The sequence below is a fragment of the Oncorhynchus kisutch genome, linkage group LG17 (genome assembly GCF_002021735.2).
Source record: "Oncorhynchus kisutch isolate 150728-3 linkage group LG17, Okis_V2, whole genome shotgun sequence".
NCBI lineage: Eukaryota > Metazoa > Chordata > Actinopteri > Salmoniformes > Salmonidae > Oncorhynchus > Oncorhynchus kisutch.
Window position 1 is genome coordinate 79,791,668 of NC_034190.2, and position 18,197 is coordinate 79,809,864.

Genomic DNA, 18,197 nt, shown 5'->3' on the forward strand with positions numbered 1-18,197 from the left:
TTCAACGGACAGCTTTTTCCTTGATCCTGTCAATCAACTCCTCATTTCCCAATTTTTTGTTTGCTGTTTGAAGATGCCCTCTCATGTCATTTCCTTTTCCTTTTTAAATATGCGCAGGGGAGGGACAAAAAGGTGGAGAAGTTGTAAAACATGTTTTAAAAAGTTCATTCTTGCATAAACCTTGAAAATGGGCAGCTTGCATTGCCTGAATTTTAAAAAACGAAATCACTTCCTGAATCAGAGGCTACAGGCTCTGCCAGAGATACAGAGAGGATGACAAACATGAAAGGAGAGAGAGAGAGAGAGACAGAGAGAGAGAGAGAGAGAGAGAGAGAGAGAGAGGAAAGAGAGAGGAAAGAGAGAGGAAAGAGAGAGAGAGAGAGAGAGGAAAGAGAGAGAGAGAGAGGAAGAGAGAGAGAGAGAGGAAAGAGAGAGAGAGAGAGGAAAGAGAGAGACGAGAGGAGAGAAGAGAGAGAGAGAGAGAGGAGAGAGAGGAAAGAAGAGAGAGAGAGAGAGACAGACAGAAGAGAGAGGGAGAGAGAGAGAGGGAGAGGAAAGAGAGAGAGAGAGAGAGAGGGGAGCAAGGAGCGAGACAAGAAGAGGGGAGAGAAAGGGGAGAGTACCACAGAAAGGGAGTTTATGAGGGGATTGGTTCAAGACTCCCTAATGCCCTTTGTGTATGTTTATCTAAGCAAGAGCAAGACGGAGTCAGCAATAGTGAAACTGAAAGAGAGAATTGAGACTTTTCATTGTTAAATCCCTGGTGCCTACAAAGCAGGATCAATGAGACAGCGAGCTGACCAATGAGACAGCGAGCAGACCAACTTCCCTAAATGTTCAGAAATAATGGTATATTTTTGTATTCAAGCCTAACTCAAGCAACCAAAAACACTTATCTAAGTTAAACTTTCTTAATGGTTAGTTATTTCTGGTAGTTTGTAGTAAACGTCTTCTGGTCCTGTAGGTTCCTCTGGCTGTTTACTGTTACTGTTACAGATCAGAGGATGTAGACGAGATGTAGGGGAGAGGTAATACCTCTATCGAGGCAGTGATAGTGGGCCCATTCCTCCATAAGTAATTACCAGAGGCAGGCTACCCCCATCCCTGCACGGGACAACTCTACAGGTGAATTTCTCTTCAGTATCATGAGAGGATCGGCATGTATGAGAGAGTTCGCAAGAGGGGGAAACGCAAAATGTGTATGATGGGAAAGAGAAAGGAGAGAGAGAGAGAGAGAGGGACAGAGAGAGAGGGACAGAGAGAGAGGGACAGAGAGAGAGGGACAGAGAGGGACAGAGGCCGCCGTAGGCAGACTTGGCTTCTCAAGAGAAGACAGGCTATGTGCTCACTGCCCACAAAATGAGGTGGAAACTGAGCTGCACTTCCTAACCTCCTGCCCAATGTATGACCATATTAGAGAGACATATTTCCCTCAGATTACACAGATCCACAAAGAATTCGAAAACAAATCCAATTTTGAAAAACTCCCATATCTACTGGGTGAAATTCCACAGTGTGCCATCACAGCAGCAAGATTTGTGACCTGTTGCCACGAGAAAAGGGCAACCAGTGAAGAACAAACACCATTGTAAATACAACCCATATTTATGCTTATTTATTTTATCTTGTGTCCTTTAGCCATTTGTACATTGCTAGAACACTGTATATATATATAATATGACATTTGTAATGTCTTTACTGTTTTGAAACTTCTGTATGTGTAATGTTTACTGTTAATTTTTGTTGTTTTTCACTTTATATATTCACTTTGTATGTTGTCTACCTCACTTGCTTTGGCAATGTTAACACATGTTTCCCATGCCAATAAAAGCCCTTGAATTGAATTGAATTGAATTGAGAGAGGGACAGAGAGAGAGAGAGAGAGGGAACAGAGAGAGAGAGAGACAGAAAAAAACTCCCATATCTACTGGGTGAAATTCCACAGTGTGCCATCACAGCAGCAAGATTTGTGACCTGTTGCCACGAGAAAAGGGCAACCAGTGAAGAACAAACACCATTGTAAATACAACCCATATTTATGCTTATTTATTTTATCTTGTGTCCTTTAGCCATTTGTACATTGTTAGAACACTGTATATATATATAATATGACATTTGTAATGTCTTTACTGTTTTGAAACTTCTGTATGTGTTAATGTTTACTGTTAATTTTTGTTGTTTTTCACTTTATATATTCCACTTTGTATGGTTGTCTACCTCACTTGCTTTGGCAATGTTAACACATGTTTCCCATGCCAATAAAGCCCTTGAATTGAATTGAATTGAATTGAATTGACAGAGAGAGAGACAGAGACAGAGAGACAGAGAGAGAGACAGAGAGACAGAGAGACAGAGAGGAAGAACAGAGAGAGAGACAGAGAGAGAGACAGAGAGAGAGACAGAGAGAGAGACAGAGAGAGAGCAGGAGAGAGAGAGAGAAGAGAGAGAGAGGGACAGAGAGGGACAGAGAGAGGGACAGAGAGGGACAGAGAGAGAAAGCCTTGACTATGTACCAGACTCTAGTGAGCATAGCCTTGCTATTGAGAAAGGCCGCCGTTGCAGACATGGCTCTCAAGAGAAGACAGGCTATGTGCTCACTGCCCACAAATGAGGTGGAAACTGAGCTGCACTTCCTAACCTCCTGCCCAATGTATGACCATAGTTAGAGAGACATATTTCCCTCAGATTACAACAGATCCACAAAGAATTCGAAAGCAAATCCAATTTTGAAAAAAGTCCCAATATCTACTGGGTGAAATTCCACAGTGTGCCATCACAGCAGCAAGATTTGTGACCTGTTGCCACGAGAAAAAGGGCAACCAGTGAAGAACACACACCATTGTAAATAGAACCCATATTTATGCTTATTTATTTTATCTGGTGTCATTTAACCATTTGTACATTGTTAAAACACTGTATATATATATAATATGACATTTGTAATGTCTTTACTGTTTTGAAACTTCTGTATGTGTAATGTTTACTGTTCATTTTTGTTGTTTTTCACTTTATATATTCACTTTGTATGTTGTCTACCTCACTTGCTTTGGCAATGTTAACACATGTTTCCCATGCCAATAAAGCCCTTGAATTGAATTGAATTGAGAGAGAGAGAGGGACAGAGAGGGACAGAGAGGACAGAGAGAGGGACAGAGAGGGACAGAGAGAGGGACAGAGAGGGACAGAGAGAGGGACAGAGAGGGACAGAGAGAGGGACAGAGAGGGACAGAGAGAGGGACAGAGAAGAGGAGAGAGGAGAGAGAGGGGGGGTGGGGGGGGGGTGGAGGGGGGGGGGGGGGGGACAGAGAGAGAGAGAGGGACAGAGAGAGAGAGAGAGGAGAGAGAGAGAGAGAGAGAGAGACAGAGAGAGAGAGGAGGGGACAGAGAGAGAGAGAGGGACAGAGAGGGACAGAGAGAGAGAGGGACAGAGAGAGAGGGACAGAGAGAGCGGACAGAGAGAGAGAGGGACAGAGACGAGAGAGGGACAGAGAGAGAGAGGGACAGAGAGGCGACAGAGAGAGAGGGACAGAGAGAGAGAGGGACAGAGAGAGAGAGAGAGAGAGAGAGAGAGGAGAGACGAGAGAGAGAGAGAGAGAGAGAGAGAGAGAGAGAGAGAGAGAGAGAGAGAGAGAGAGAGAGGGGGGACAGAGAGAGAGAGAGAGGGACAGAGAGAGAGAGAGAGGGACTGAGAGGGACAGAGAGGGACAGAGAGGGACGAGAGAGAGAGAGAGAGGGACAGAGAGGGACAGAGAGAGAGAGGGACAGAGAGAGAGAGGGACAGAGGGACAGAGAGGGACAGAGAGAGAGAGGGACAGAGAGAGGGACAGAGACAGAGAGAGAGAGACAGAAGAGAGAGACAGAGAGAGAGAGAGAGAGAGAGAGAGAGAGACAGAGAGAAATGTTTACTGTTAATTTTTGTTGTTTTTCACTTTATATATTCACTTTGTATGTTGTCTACCTCACTTGCTTTGGCAATGTTAACACATGTTTCCCATGCCAATAAAGCCCTTGAATTGAATTGAATTGACAGAGAGAGAGACAGAGAGAGAGACAGAGAGAGAGACAGAGAGAGACACAGAGAGAGACACAGAGACAGAGAGAGAGACAGAGAGAGACAGAGAGAGAGAGAGAGAGAGAGAGACAGAGAGAGAGAGAGACACAGAGAGAGAGAGAGAGAGAGAGAGAGAGAGAGAGAGAGAGAGAGACACAGAGAGAGAGAGAGAGAGAGAGAGAGGGACAGAGACGAGAGAGAGAGGGACAGAGAGAGGAGAGAGAGAGACACAGAGAGAGAGCGAGAGAGAGAGAGAGAAAGGGGGACAGAGAGAGGGACAGAGAGAGAGAGAGAGAGAGGGACAGAGAGAAAGGAGAAGGGGGAGAGAGAGAGAGAGGAAGAAAGGCAAAGGGAGAGAGAGAGAAAGAAAGAGAGAAAGGAGAAGGAGAGAAAAAGGAGAGTATTAGGTCCGGGGGACTCCATGCTCAGCAGTTATTCATTAACACATTTTAACACTTTCCTCCTCCTCAGATATAAAAACACACACTCTCATTAGAATGACTGGCCGTCCACCTCACTACATCCAGTACACTGCAAGTACAACTTGTGTGTGTGTGCGTGTGCGTGCGTGCTTGCATGTGTGTGTGTGCATGCATGCGTGCGTGCGCGCCCTGGACTACTCAGGGAAAGGGAGGTTCAGATTTCAGATGAGGGGTAAAATAGTTAACAGATTGCCCGTCACAGTACCAGAGGTCCTGCTCAGTGCCAGAAGAGCCTCAGTCTACAGTACATCTCAGTACCAGAGGTCCTGCTCAGTACCAGATGAGCTTCAGTCTACAGTACATCTCAGTACCAGAGGTCCTGCTCAGTACCAGATGAGCCTCAGTCTACAGTACATCTCAGTACCAGATGAGCTTCAGTCTACAGTACATCTCAGTACCAGAGGTCCTGCTCAGTACCAGATGAACCTCAGTCTACAGTACATCTCAGTACCAGAGGTCCTGCTCAGTACCAGATGAACCTCAGTCTACAGCACATCTCAGTACCAGAGGTCCTGCTCAGTACCAGATGAGCCTCAGTCTACAGTACATCTCAGTACCAGAGGTCCTGCTCAGTACCAGATGAGCCTCAGTCTACAGCACATCTCTTTGTCACTTTACCCTAAAAATACATATATGGTTTTCAGTAATTACCATAAAAGTACACACAGTAAGCGCCAGGATAATATCATCATATCCACGTAACAAAAGATTGATTATCCCCATTCCATACTATTCATTACAATAACAATCATTTAGGAAACGCTACGACTGATCAGTTCACTTCACAAATAACAAATGAAGGATTGACTGATTTTGAATCTTCATCCACCACAGTGGTGAGCGTGCTGCCATCTAGCTGAGGCCTATGGGAGATCAACTGGTCACTTAAACTACATGGCCAAAGGTATGTGGACACCGGCTCCTTGAACACATCATCCCAAAATCATGGGAATTGATATGACCTTGCAATCCCCCCGCCCCCCCACTTTGCATGCTATAACAGCCTCCACTCTTCTGGGAAGGCTTTCCACTAGATGTTGGATCATTGCTGCTATAACAGCCTCCACTCTTCTGGGAAGGCTTTCCACTAGATGTTGGAACATTGCTGCTATAACAGCCTCCACTCTTCTTGCAAGGCGTTCAACTAGATGTTCAATCATTGCTGCTATAACAGCCTCCACTCTTCTGGGAAGGCTTTCCACTAGATGTTGGAACATTGCTGCCATAACAGCCTCCACTCTTCTGGGAAGGCTTTCCACTAGATGTTGGAACATTGCTGCTATAACAGCCTCCACTCTTCTGGGAAGGCTTTCCACTAGATGTCGGAACATTGCTGCCATAACAGCCTCCACTCTTCTGGGAAGGCTTTCCACTAGATGTTGGAACATTGCTGCCATAACAGCCTCCACTCTTCTGGGAAGGCTTTCCACTAGATGTTGGAACATTGCTGCTATAACAGCCTCCACTCTTCTGGGAAGGCTTTCCACTAGATGTTGGAACATTGCTGCAGGGGACTTGCTTCCATTCAGCCACAAGAGCATTAGTGAGGTCGAGCACTGACGTTGGGCGATTAGGCCTGGCTCGCAGTCTGCGTTCCAATTCATCCCAAATGTATTCGATGGGGTTGAGGTCAGGGCTCTGTGCAGGCCAGTCAAGTTCTTCTACACCGATCTCAACAAACCATTTCTCTATGGACCTCGCTTTGTGCACGGGGGCATTGTCATGCTGAAACAGGAAAGGGCCTTCCCCAAACTGTTGCCATAAAGTTGGAAGCACAGAATTGTCTAGAATGTCATTGTATGCTGTAGCGTTAAGATTCCCTGCACTGGAACTAAGGGGCCCGAACAACGAAAAACAGCCCGACCATTATTCCTCCTCCACCAAACTTTACAGTTGGCACTATGCATTGGGCAGGTAGCATTCTTCTGGCATCCGCCAAACACCCAGATTCATTCATCGGACTGCCAGATGTTGAAGCGTGATTCATCACTCCAGAGAACGTGTTTCCACTGCGCTAGAGTCCAATGGTGGCGAGCTCTACACCTCTCCAGCCGACACTTGGCAGTGCACATGGTGATCTTAGGCTTGTGTGCGGCTCCTTGGCCATGGAAACTAATTTCAAAAAGCTCCTGGTGAACAGTGCTGACATTGCTTCCAGAGACATTATGTATTTCAGCGATCCCGTTCGGTGAGCTTGTGTGGCCTACCACCTACCGTTGTTTCTCCTAGACTTTTACAGTTCACAATAACAGCTCTCTAGAGGGTAGTGAGGTCTGCCCAACGCATCACAGGGGGCAAACTCCCTGCCCTCCAGGACACCTACAGCACCCGATGTCACAGGAAGGCCAAAAATATTATCAAGGACAACAACCACCCGAGCCACTGCCTGTTCACCCCGCTATCATCCAGAAGACGAGGTCAGTACAGGTGCATCAAAGCTGGGACCGAGAGACTGAAAACAGCTTCTATCTCAAGGCCATCAGACTGTTAAATAGCCATCACTAGGCGGCTTCTACCCGGTTACTCAACCCTCCACCTTAGAGGCTGCTGCCCCATATACATAGACATGGAATCACTGGCCACTTTAATAATGGAACACTAGTCACTAATAATGTTGACATATTTTGCATTACTCATCTCACATGTATACTGTATTCTAAAATGTTTCTCATCCAAACATTTCTATATTCTTAATTCCATTACATATGTGTGTATTGTGTATATTGTTGTGAATTGTTAGATATTACTGCACTGTTGGAGCATTTTGTTACACCCGCAATAACATCTGCTAACCACGTGTATGTTGACCAATAACATCTGCTAACCACGTGTATGTTGACCAATAACATCTGCTAACCATGTGTATGTTGACCAATAACATCTGCTAACCATGTGTATGTTGACCAATAACATCTGCTAACCACGTGTATGTTGACCAATAACATCTGCTAACCATGTGTATGTTGACCAATAACATCTGCTAACCATGTGTATGTTGACCAATAACATCTGCTAACCATGTGTATGTTGACCAATAACATCTGCTAACCATGTGTATGTTGACCAATAACATCTGCTAATCACGTGTATGTTGACCAATAACATCTGCTAACCATGTGTATGTTGACCAATAACATCTGCTAACCATGTGTATGTTGACCAATAACATCTGCTAACCACGTGTATGTTGACCAATAACATCTGCTAACCATGTGTATGTTGACCAATAACATCTGCTAACCACGTGTATGTTGACCAATAACATCTGCTAACCATGTGTATGTTGACCAATAACATCTGCTAACCATGTGTATGTTGGCCAATAACATCTGCTAACCATGTGTATGTTGACCAATAACATCTGCTAACCATGTATATGTTGACCAATAACATCTGCTAACCACGTGTATGTTGACCAATAACATCTGCTAACCATGTGTATGTTGACCAATAACATCTGCTAACCATGTGTATGTTGACCAATAACATCTGCTAACCACGTGTATGTTGACCAATAACATCTGCTAACCATGTGTATGTTGACCAATAACATCTGCTAACCATGTGTATGTTGACCAATAACATCTGCTAACCACGTGTATGTTGACCAATAACATCTGCTAACCATGTGTATGTTGAGCAATAACATCTGCTAACCATGTGTATGTTGACCAATAACATCTGCTAACCACATGTATGTTGACCAATAACATCTGCTAACCATGTGTATGTTGACCAATAACATCTGCTAACCACGTGTATGTGACCAATAACATCTGCTAACCACGTGTATGTTGACCAATAACATCTGCTAACCATGTGTATGTTGACCAATAACATCTGCTAACCACATGTATGTGACCAATAACATCTGCTAACCACGTGTATGTGACCAATAACATCTGCTAACCACGTGTATGTGACCAATAACATCTGCTAACCATGTGTATGTTGAGCAATAACATCTGCTAACCATGTGTATGTTGACCAATAACATCTGCTAACCACGTGTATGTGACCAATAACATCTGCTAACCACATGTATGTGACCAATAACATCTGCTAACCACATGTATGTGACCAATAACATCTGCTAACCACGTGTATGTGACCAATAACATCTGCTAACCACGTGTATGTGACCAATAACATCTGCTAACCACATGTATGTGACCAATAACATCTGCTAACCACGTGTATGTGACCAATAACATCTGCTAACCACATGTATGTGACCAATAACATCTGCTAACCACGTGTATGTGACCAATAACATCTGCTAACCACGTGTATGTGACCAATAACATCTGCTAACCACGTGTATGTGACCAATAACATCTGCTAACCATGTGTATGTGACCAATAACATCTGCTAACCATGTGTATGTGACCAATAACATTGGATTAGATTTGACATACAGTTGGCCAGGGCAGCTCTAGCAGGGCAGATATTTGACAAACTGACTTGTTGGAAAGGTGGCATCCCATGACGGTGCCACGTTGAAAGTCACTGAGCTGTTCAGTTCGGGCCATTCTACTGCCAATGTTTGTCTATGGAGATTGCATGGCGGTGTGCTCGATTTTATACACCTGTCAGCAACGGGCTGAAATAGACAATACACTCCATCTGAAAGGGTGTCTGCATACTTTTGTAGTGTTTTCTCCACAAAAACACAGAGCACAACTGAGCAAACTGGCAAGTACTGTACTTCAATATTTGTACTAAAAGGTGCTAAACAGAAGAGCCTTGAATAAACATCTCTCTCTCTCTCTCGTCACAGTTTTGGTGTTTAGGCAAGATCAAAGTATATTCACGTATGGAAGTGTCTCCTGTTTTGGTGAATATGGACAAAAATAACTAAACTGATACGACAAATCTAATTCCAAATGTACGTAGATAGAATGGGCAAAGAATAGCTAATATGCTAATGGAGTGGAGCCCTACAACACAACAGCAAAACAGTAAAAGTCACACATAGACATCTGGAACGTTAGATAGACACCAAGTTCCAACTGTCTCTCTCAAAAGCTCTCTACCTCTTCAAAGTCACATCCATTGATGAAGACACGAATGTGTTTGTGAATTTAGGGTATTTTGAGCTGGTTGAGTTTACAGAAACTCTCTGGCGGTTGTATCTCTATGAGCTGAACATGTCTGGATACAGATCTGCCCCCCCCCCCCCCCCGTCACTGTGGCGTCCAGCAGGCAGTGGAGGCGGTGAGCACAGAGATATGTGCAGAAAGTCACTCGCTGGCAAAATGAGGCCATTCAACCACATGGCCAGTGTGAAGAGGACCCACTGGCCCGTGATTGGCCAGCCCACACTGGGGAAGGGGAGGACACCGTACAGAGAGAGAGAGAGAGAGAGAGAGAGAGAGAGAGAGAGAGATACGGTCACGTGACCTAGTCCAGCAGAGAGCTGTATAATAGGCCCTCTCTCGGAGTAGAGAGGAAAAGGCTGGATGTGAACCAAAATCCCTCTACCACACACAGGCTGGGCATTGTTGCCTGTTCACCGGACTCCATCTCAGGGGGCACTTTATCATTCAATTAGGACAGCTTTCACACCAGACACCAGAGAAAGGGGACCTTCAATCAAACTCTAAAAACTCACACTAAAGCTGGAGGGGACACAGGAAACGGACTCAAAGTTGTCACTCCACACACATTGTTTTTGTTTGTGTGTGTTGTCATCCAAGACTTTGAGGAGAGAGGAAGAGAGAGGAAGAGGAAGAGAGAGGAAGAGGAAGAGGCGGGACAACATGCAGTCAACCACGTGTTCATGAAGGGTTCGACATATATGTGTGAATGGGGGAGAGAGGTGGGAGGATGTCAGAGAGGTGGGAGGATGTCAGAGAGGTGGGAGGATGTCAGAGAGGTGGGAGGATGTCAGAGCGGAGGGAGGATGTCAGAGAGGTGGGAGATTGTCAGAGAGGATGTCAGAGAGGTGGGAGGATGTCAGAGAGGTGGGAGGATGTCAGAGAGGTGGGAGGATGTCAGAGAGGTGGGAGGATGTCAGAGAGGAGGGAGGATGTCAGAGAGGTGAGAGGATGTCAGAGAGGTGGGAGGATGTCAGAGAGGTGGGAGGATGTCAGAGAGGTGGGAGGATGTCAGAGAGGTGGGAGGAATTCAGAGAGGAGGGAGGAATTCAGAGAGGAGGGAGGATGTCAGAGAGGTGGGAGGAATTCAGAGAGGAGGGAGGATGTCAGAGAGGTGGGAGGATGTCAGAGAGGTGGGAGGATGAGAGAGGTGGGAGGATGTCAGAGAGGTGGGAGGATGTCAGAGAGGTGGGAGGATGAGAGCGGTGGGAGGATGTCAGAGAGGTGGGAGGATGAGAGAGGAGGGAGGATGTCAGAGAGGTTGGAGGATGTCAGAGAGGAGGGAGGATGTCAGAGAGGAGGGAGGATGTCAGAGAGGAGGGAGGATGTCAGAGAGGTGGGAGGATGAGAGAGGATGTCAGAGAGGAGGGAGGATGTCAGAGAGGTGGGAGGATGTCAGCGAGTTGGGAGGATGTCAGAGAGGTGGGAGGATGTCAGCGAGTTGGGAGGATGTCAGAGAGGTGGCAGGATGTCAGAGAGGAGGGAGGATGTCAGAGAGGAGGGAGGATGTCAGAGAGGAGGGAGGATGTCAGCGAGTTGGGAGGATGTCAGAGAGGTGGGAGGATGTCAGAGAGGAGGGAGGATGTCAGAGAGGTGGGAGGATGTCAGAGAGGTGGGAGGATGTCAGAGAGGAGGGAGGATGTCAGAGAGGTGGGAGGATGTCAGAGAGGTGGGAGGATGAGAGAGCAGGATGAGAGAGAAAGGTAACAAAAGATGAATAGAGAACAGACAGGAGATAAAGAGAAGAAATAAAGCAGCCAATCGGGACTCCTGGTCCAAAGGGAGCTAGGCTGAGTTAACAGAGTTAAGTTAACAGAGTTAACATGCTTCTACACCTGCATTGCTTGCTGTTTGGGGTTTTAGGCTGGGTTTCTGTACAGCACTTTGAGATATCAGCTGATGTACGAAGGGCTATATAAATACATTTGATTTGATTTGAGTTAACAGCATCACTGCACACAGCGCTGCATTTTACTCCTCTCTCAGTTATAGAAAAACTGTTGTAACTATGAACCACTGATTAACGTAGGTTAATTTAGTATGTCAATTTATTGCAGTTCAAAACGATGACATGTTCAGACAGACATCAGATCAGAAACTGAACTGTACTCGACTTGGTCTTGAATGAACAGAGGACAGAGCAAAGCTGCGGTACCTGATGGACTTCCCCCTCCCACATACTCTAAGGTCCTAATGAAGTTCTCTCCACATTTAGAAATTGTAACGGCTGTCCTCCAACGAAGAGGAGTGGTAAGGATCGGAGGACCAATGTGCAGCGTGGTACGTGTTCATGCTCTTTATTAAACCAAGCGAACACTGAAACAAAACAATAAACGACACGTGAAAAACCAACCGAAACAGTTCCGTGTGGAACAAACACAGACACAGACAATAACCCACCGAAACAGTTCCGTGTGGAACAAACACAGACACAGACAATAACCAACCGAAACAGTTCCGTGTGGAACAAACACAGACAATAACCAATCGAAACAGTTCCGTGTGGAACACACAGACACAGACAATAACCCACCGAAACAGTTCCGTGTGGAACAAACACAGACACAGACAATAACCAATCGAAACAGTTCCGTGTGGAACACACAGACACAGACAATAACCCACCGAAACAGTTCCGTGTGGAACAAACACAGACAATAACCAATCGAAACAGTTCCGTGTGGAACACACAGACACAGACAATAACCCACCGAAACAGTTCCGTGTGGAACACAGACACAGACAATAACCCACCGAAACAGTTTCCGTGTGGAACAAACACAGACACAGAAAATAAACACCCACGAAACACAAGTGGGAAAAGGCTACCTAAGTATGATTCTCAATCAGAGACAACTAACGACACCTGCCTCTGATTGAGAACTATAACAGGCCAAACTCAAAACACAACATAGAAAACGGAACATAGACAACCCACCCAACTCACGCCCTGACCATACTAAAACAAAGACATAACAAAGGAACTAAGGTCAGAACGTGACAGAAATCCAATGTTCAGACAATGTTCATATTCCCTCATCTCTCAATGTATGCATTCTTACCTTCACCACCCTCTCAAATGTTTTGGCCAAATGTTGTGAGCTTTGAATGTTACCAAAAAATTTGGAAATCATTTCACACAGTCTCAACTTCATGTTTTTCTACTTCTTTCTAATAGGGAGAGATGCTTTCTTATCGTCTAAGGAGGGAGAGATGCTTTCTTATCGTCTAAGGAGGGAGAGATGCTTTCTTATCGTCGAAGGAGGGAGAGATGCTTTCTTATCGTCGAAGGAGGGAGAGATGCTTTCTTATCGTCGAAGGAGGGAGAGATGCTTTCTTATCGTCGAAGGAGGGAGAGATGCTTTCTTATCGTCTAAGGAGGGAGAGATGCTTTCTTATCGTCGAAGGAGGGAGAGATGCTTTCTTATCGTCGAAGGAGGGAGAGATGCTTTCTTATCGTCGAAGGAGGGAGAGATGCTTTCTTATCGTCTAAGGAGGGAGAGATGCTTTCTTATCGTCTAAGGAGGGAGAGATGCTTTCTTATCGTCTAAGGAGGGAGAGATGCTTTCTTATCGTCTAAGGAGGGAGAGATGCTTTCTTATCGTCTAAGGAGGGAGAGATGCTTTCTTATCGTCTAAGGAGGGAGAGATGCTTTCTTATCGTCGAAGGAGGGAGAGATGCTTTCTTGTCATCTAAGGATGAGAGATGCGTTCTTATCATCTAAGGAGGGAGAGATGCTTTCTTGTCGTCTAAGGATGGAGAGATGCTATCTTGTCATCTAAGGATGGAGAGATGCTTTCTTGTCGTCTAAGGATGGAGAGATGCTTTCTTGTCATCTAAGGAGGGAGAGATGCTTTCTTGTCATCTAAGGAGGGAGAGATGCTTTCTTGTCATCTAAGGAGGGAGAGATGCTTTCGTTGGCAAGAATTTTTGAGGGGTTGGGATTGTGGAGCAGGGCGGGGTTGTGGAGCAGGGTGGGGTTGTGGAGCAGGGTGGGGTTGTGGAACAGGGTGGGGTTGTGGAACAGGGTGGGATTGTGGAACAGAGTGGGGTTGTGGAACAGGGTGGGGTGGTGGAGCAGGGTGGGATTGTGGAGCAGGGTGGGATTGTGGAACAGGGTGGGGTTGTGGAGCAGGGTGGGGTTGTGGAACAGGGTGGGGTTGTGGAACAGGGTGGGGTTGTGGAACAGGGTGGGATTGTGGAGCAGGGTGGGATTGTGGAGCAGGGTGGGATTGTGGAGCAGGGCGGGGTTGTGGAACAGGGTGGGATTGTGGAGCAGGGTGGGGTTGTGGAACAGGGTGGGATTGTGGAACAGGGTGGGGTGGTGGAGCAGGGTGGGATTGTGGAGCAGGGTGGGATTGTGGAACAGGGTGGGGTTGTGGAGCAGGGTGGGGTTGTGGAACAGGGTGGGGTTGTGGAACAGGGTGGGGTTGTGGAACAGGGTGGGATTGTGGAGCAGGGTGGGATTGTGGAGCAGGGTGGGATTGTGGAGCAGGGTGGGATTGTGGAGCAGGGCGGGATTGTGGAGCAGGGTGGGATTGTGGAGCAGGGTGGGGTTGTGGAACAGGGTGGGGTTGTGGAACAGGGTGGGATTGTGGAACAGGGTGGGATTGTGGAACAGGGTGGGGTTGTGGAACAGGGTGGGGTGGTGGAGCAGGGTGGGATTGTGGAGCAGGGTGGGATTGTGGAACAGGGTGGGGTTGTGGAGCAGGGTGGGGTTGTGGAACAGGGTGGGGTTGTGGAACAGGGTGGGGTTGTGGAACAGGGTGGGATTGTGGAGCAGGGTGGGATTGTGGAGCAGGGTGGGATTGTGGAGCAGGGTGGGATTGTGGAGCAGGGTGGGGTTGTGGAACAGGGTGGGATTGTGGAACAGGGTGGGATTGTGGAACAGGGTGGGGTTGTGGAGTAGGGTGAGATTGTGGAGGGGTTGTTAAAAATCACTTGAGAAGAAGGAAGGGGTAATGTGTCACCAGACACGCTGTCTGACTGTGTTCTGCTCTGAGTGTGAGTCAGGCATTACTCTCAGTACTACAGTCCTCTGATCCTCAGTACTACAGTCGTGGCCAGAAGTTTTGAGAATGACACATATTAATTTCCACAAAGTTTGCTGCTTCAGTGTCTTTAGATATTTTTGTCAGATGTTACTATGGAATACTGAAGTATAATTTCAAGCATTTCATAAGTGTCAAAGGCTTTTATTGACAATTACATGAAGTTGATGCAAAGGGTCAATATTTGCAGTGTTGACCCTTCTTTTTCAAAACCTCTGCAAAGCCGCCCTGGCATGCTGTCAATTAACTTCTGGGCCACATCCTGACTGATGGCAGCCCATTCTTGCATAATCAATGCTTGGAGTTTGTCAGAATTTGTGGGTTTTTGTTTGTCCACCTGCCTCTTGAGGATTGACCACAAGTTCTCAATGGAATTAAGGTCTAGGGAGTTTCCTGGCCATGGACCCAAAATATCGATGTTTTGTTCCCCGAGCCACTTAGTTATCACTTTTGCCTTATGGCAAGGTGCTCCATCATGCTGGAAAGGGCATTGTTCGTCACCAAACTGTTCCTGGATGGTTGGGAGAAGTTGCTCTCGGAGGATGTGTTGGTACCATTCTTTATTCATGGCTGTGTTCTTAGGCAAAATTGTGAGTGAGCCCACTCCGTTGGCTGAGAAGCAACCCCACACACATGAATGGTCTCAGGATGCTTTACTGTTGGCATGACACAGGACTGATGGTAGCTTTCACCTTGTCTTCTCCGGACAAGCTTTTTTCCGGATGCCCCAAACAATCGGAAAGGGGATTCATCAGAGAAAATGACTTTACCCCAGTCCTCAGCAGTCCAATCAATGTACCTTTTGCAGAATATCAGTCTGTCCCTGATGTTTTTCCTGGAGAGAAGTGGCTTCTTTGCTGCCCTTCTTGACACCAGGCCATCCTCCAAAAGTCTTCACCTCACTGTGCATGCAGATGCACTCACACCTGCCTGCTGCCATTCCTGAGCAAGCTCTGTACTGGTTGTGCCCCGATCCCGCAGCTGAATCAACTTTAGGAGATGGTCCTGGTGCTTGCTGGACTTTCTTGGGCGCCCTGAAGCCTTCTTCACAACAATTGAACCGCTCTCCTTGATGTTCTTGATGATCCGATAAATGGTTGATTTAGGTGCAATCTTACTGGCAACAATATCCTTGCCTGTGAAGCCCTTTTTGTGCAAAGCAATGATGACAGCACATGTTTCCTTGCAGGTAACCAGGTAACCAAGAACAATGATTCCAAGCACCACCCACCTTTTGAAGCTTCCAGTCTGTTATTCAAACTCAATCAGCATGACAGAGTGATCTCCAGCCGTGTCCTTGTCAACACTCACACCTGTGTTAAAAAGATAATCACTGACATGATGTCAGCTGGTCCTTTTGTGTCAGGGCTGAAATGCAGTGGAAATGTTTTTTGGGGGATTCAGCTGATTTGCATGGCAAAGAGGGACTTTGCAATTAATTGCAATTCATCTGATCACTCTTCATAACATTCTGGAGTATATGCAAATTGCCATCATACAAACTGAGGCATCAGACTTTGTGAAAATGTATATTTGTCTCATTCTCAAAACCTTTGGCCTCTCTGATCCCCTCTGATCCTCTCAGTACTACAGTTCTCCTCTGATCCTCTCAGTACTACAGTTCTCCTCTGATCCTCTCAGTACTACAGTTCCCCTCTGATCCTCTCAGTACTACAGTTCCTCTCAGTTCCCCTCTGATCCTCTCAGATCCTCTCAGTACTACAGTTCCCCTCTGATCCTCTCAGTACTACAGTTCCTCTCTGATCCTCTCAGTACTACAGTTCCCCTCTGATCCTCTCAGTACTACAGTTCCTCTCTGATCCTCTCAGTACTACAGTTCCCCTCTGATCCTCTCAGTACTACAGTTCCTCTCTGATCCTCTCAGTACTACAGTTCCCCTCTGATCCTCTCAGTACTACAGTTCCTCTCAGTTCCCCTCTGATTCACTGACACATAAAATGGCATAACTGGATCGGTGCATATTTAAGGCATTACAGGGCTAAGATGAATAACTCCCTCCCTAGGCAGGGATATGACTCACGTTTAGGTATATCTTATTTTCATTATTTCCAAACCCTTTAATGCAAACCTACATGTTCTCCTGCCACTTACCTAAACGTAGCATCTTTAGAAATAATGGTAGAGAATGATCCGAGGTGAGGTTTTGCTTAGTGGAGTTCAAGATAGACAAACTGTTAGTCTGTATCTACGCTGCAGTTCTTACACAGTAAATATATTTCCCACAGTCATAAACTCACAGAATCCCTTTGGGTACTGTGAAACATTATACAACTGCCAGGTAGGCTCACGTCACAGTTCAAAGTGTTTCCGCAGGCAGTAGTTTATGAACAAAGATATTAAATAAGCATTGGCGTGAGCAATTTAACCTGACCTTTATATTTAGACTCTGACTTGGTAATTTTTCTGAATAATAGTCACATCAGGAATAATAAATAAATAAAAAACAAATCGATGCATTTGACTTCAGGGGGAAAAGTTATCCATTTCTGATAGATACCTTGACATATGTCTATCTATATATACATAGTCCTCCAGTTTTCGTTTCTCCTGTACATCAGCTTAATCTTTTACCAAACTGGATGAGATGGATGGAGGACAGAGAGAGAGAGACAGAGAGAGACAGAGAGAGAGAGAGAGAGAGAGAGAGAGAGAGAGGAGTCTTCGTTTCTCCTGTACATCAGCTTTTACCAAACTGGATGAGATGGATGGAGGACAGAGAGAGAGAGAGAGAGAGAGAGAGAGAGAGAGAGAGACGCAGAGAGAGAGAGGGGAGTCTTCGTTTCTCCTGTACATCAGCTTTTACCAAACTGGATGAGATGGATGGATGAAGGAGAGAGAGAGAGAGAGAGAGAGAGAGAGAGAGAGAGAGAGAGAGAGAGAGAGAGAGAGAGAGAGAGAGAGAGAGAGAGAGACAGAGAGAGAGAGAGAGAGAGAGAGAGAGAGAGAGAGAGAGAGAGAGAGACAGAGAGAGAGAGAGAGAGAGAGAGAGAGAGAGAGAGAGAGAGAGAGAGAGAGAGAGAGAGTCTTCGTTTCTTCTGTACATCAGCTTAATCTTTTACCAAACTGGGCCCCTCAGATAGCAGTTGTATATCAACTGATCTCATCATTATTCTGTTTGGAAAGAACCATGACATGTCCCAGTATGTTTTGAGGTTGAAACCATATGTCAAAGACAATGGAACTGACAGCGAAGTCCCAAAAAACAAAACAACGTGTTACTGCAGAAGAGAAAAGACAGGCAATACATCTAGAACAGACAACCATAGAGGAAGTAGCCCTGAGGGGGTAAGCCCCAGTCTTTGGATGAGATGGATGGAGGATGGGAGAGAGAAGGAGGGGGGGAGACAGGGGGAAAGGAGGGGTGTAAGCCCCAGTCTTTGGATGAGATGGATGGAGGATGGAGAGAGAGGGGGGGGGGACAGGGGGAAAGGAGGGGTGTAAGCCCCAGTCTTTCGGATGAGATGGATGGAGGATTGGAGAGAGAGGGGGGGG

At 46.1% G+C, this 18,197-nt stretch overlaps 1 protein-coding gene across 2 annotated transcripts in view; it reads right to left on the bottom strand.

Moving 5' to 3' along the window:
- Positions 1-18,197, bottom strand: part of LOC109885794 (zinc finger protein PLAGL2-like) — a 50,336-nt gene that overhangs the window by 26,027 nt on the left and 6,112 nt on the right. The window lies entirely within an intron of this gene.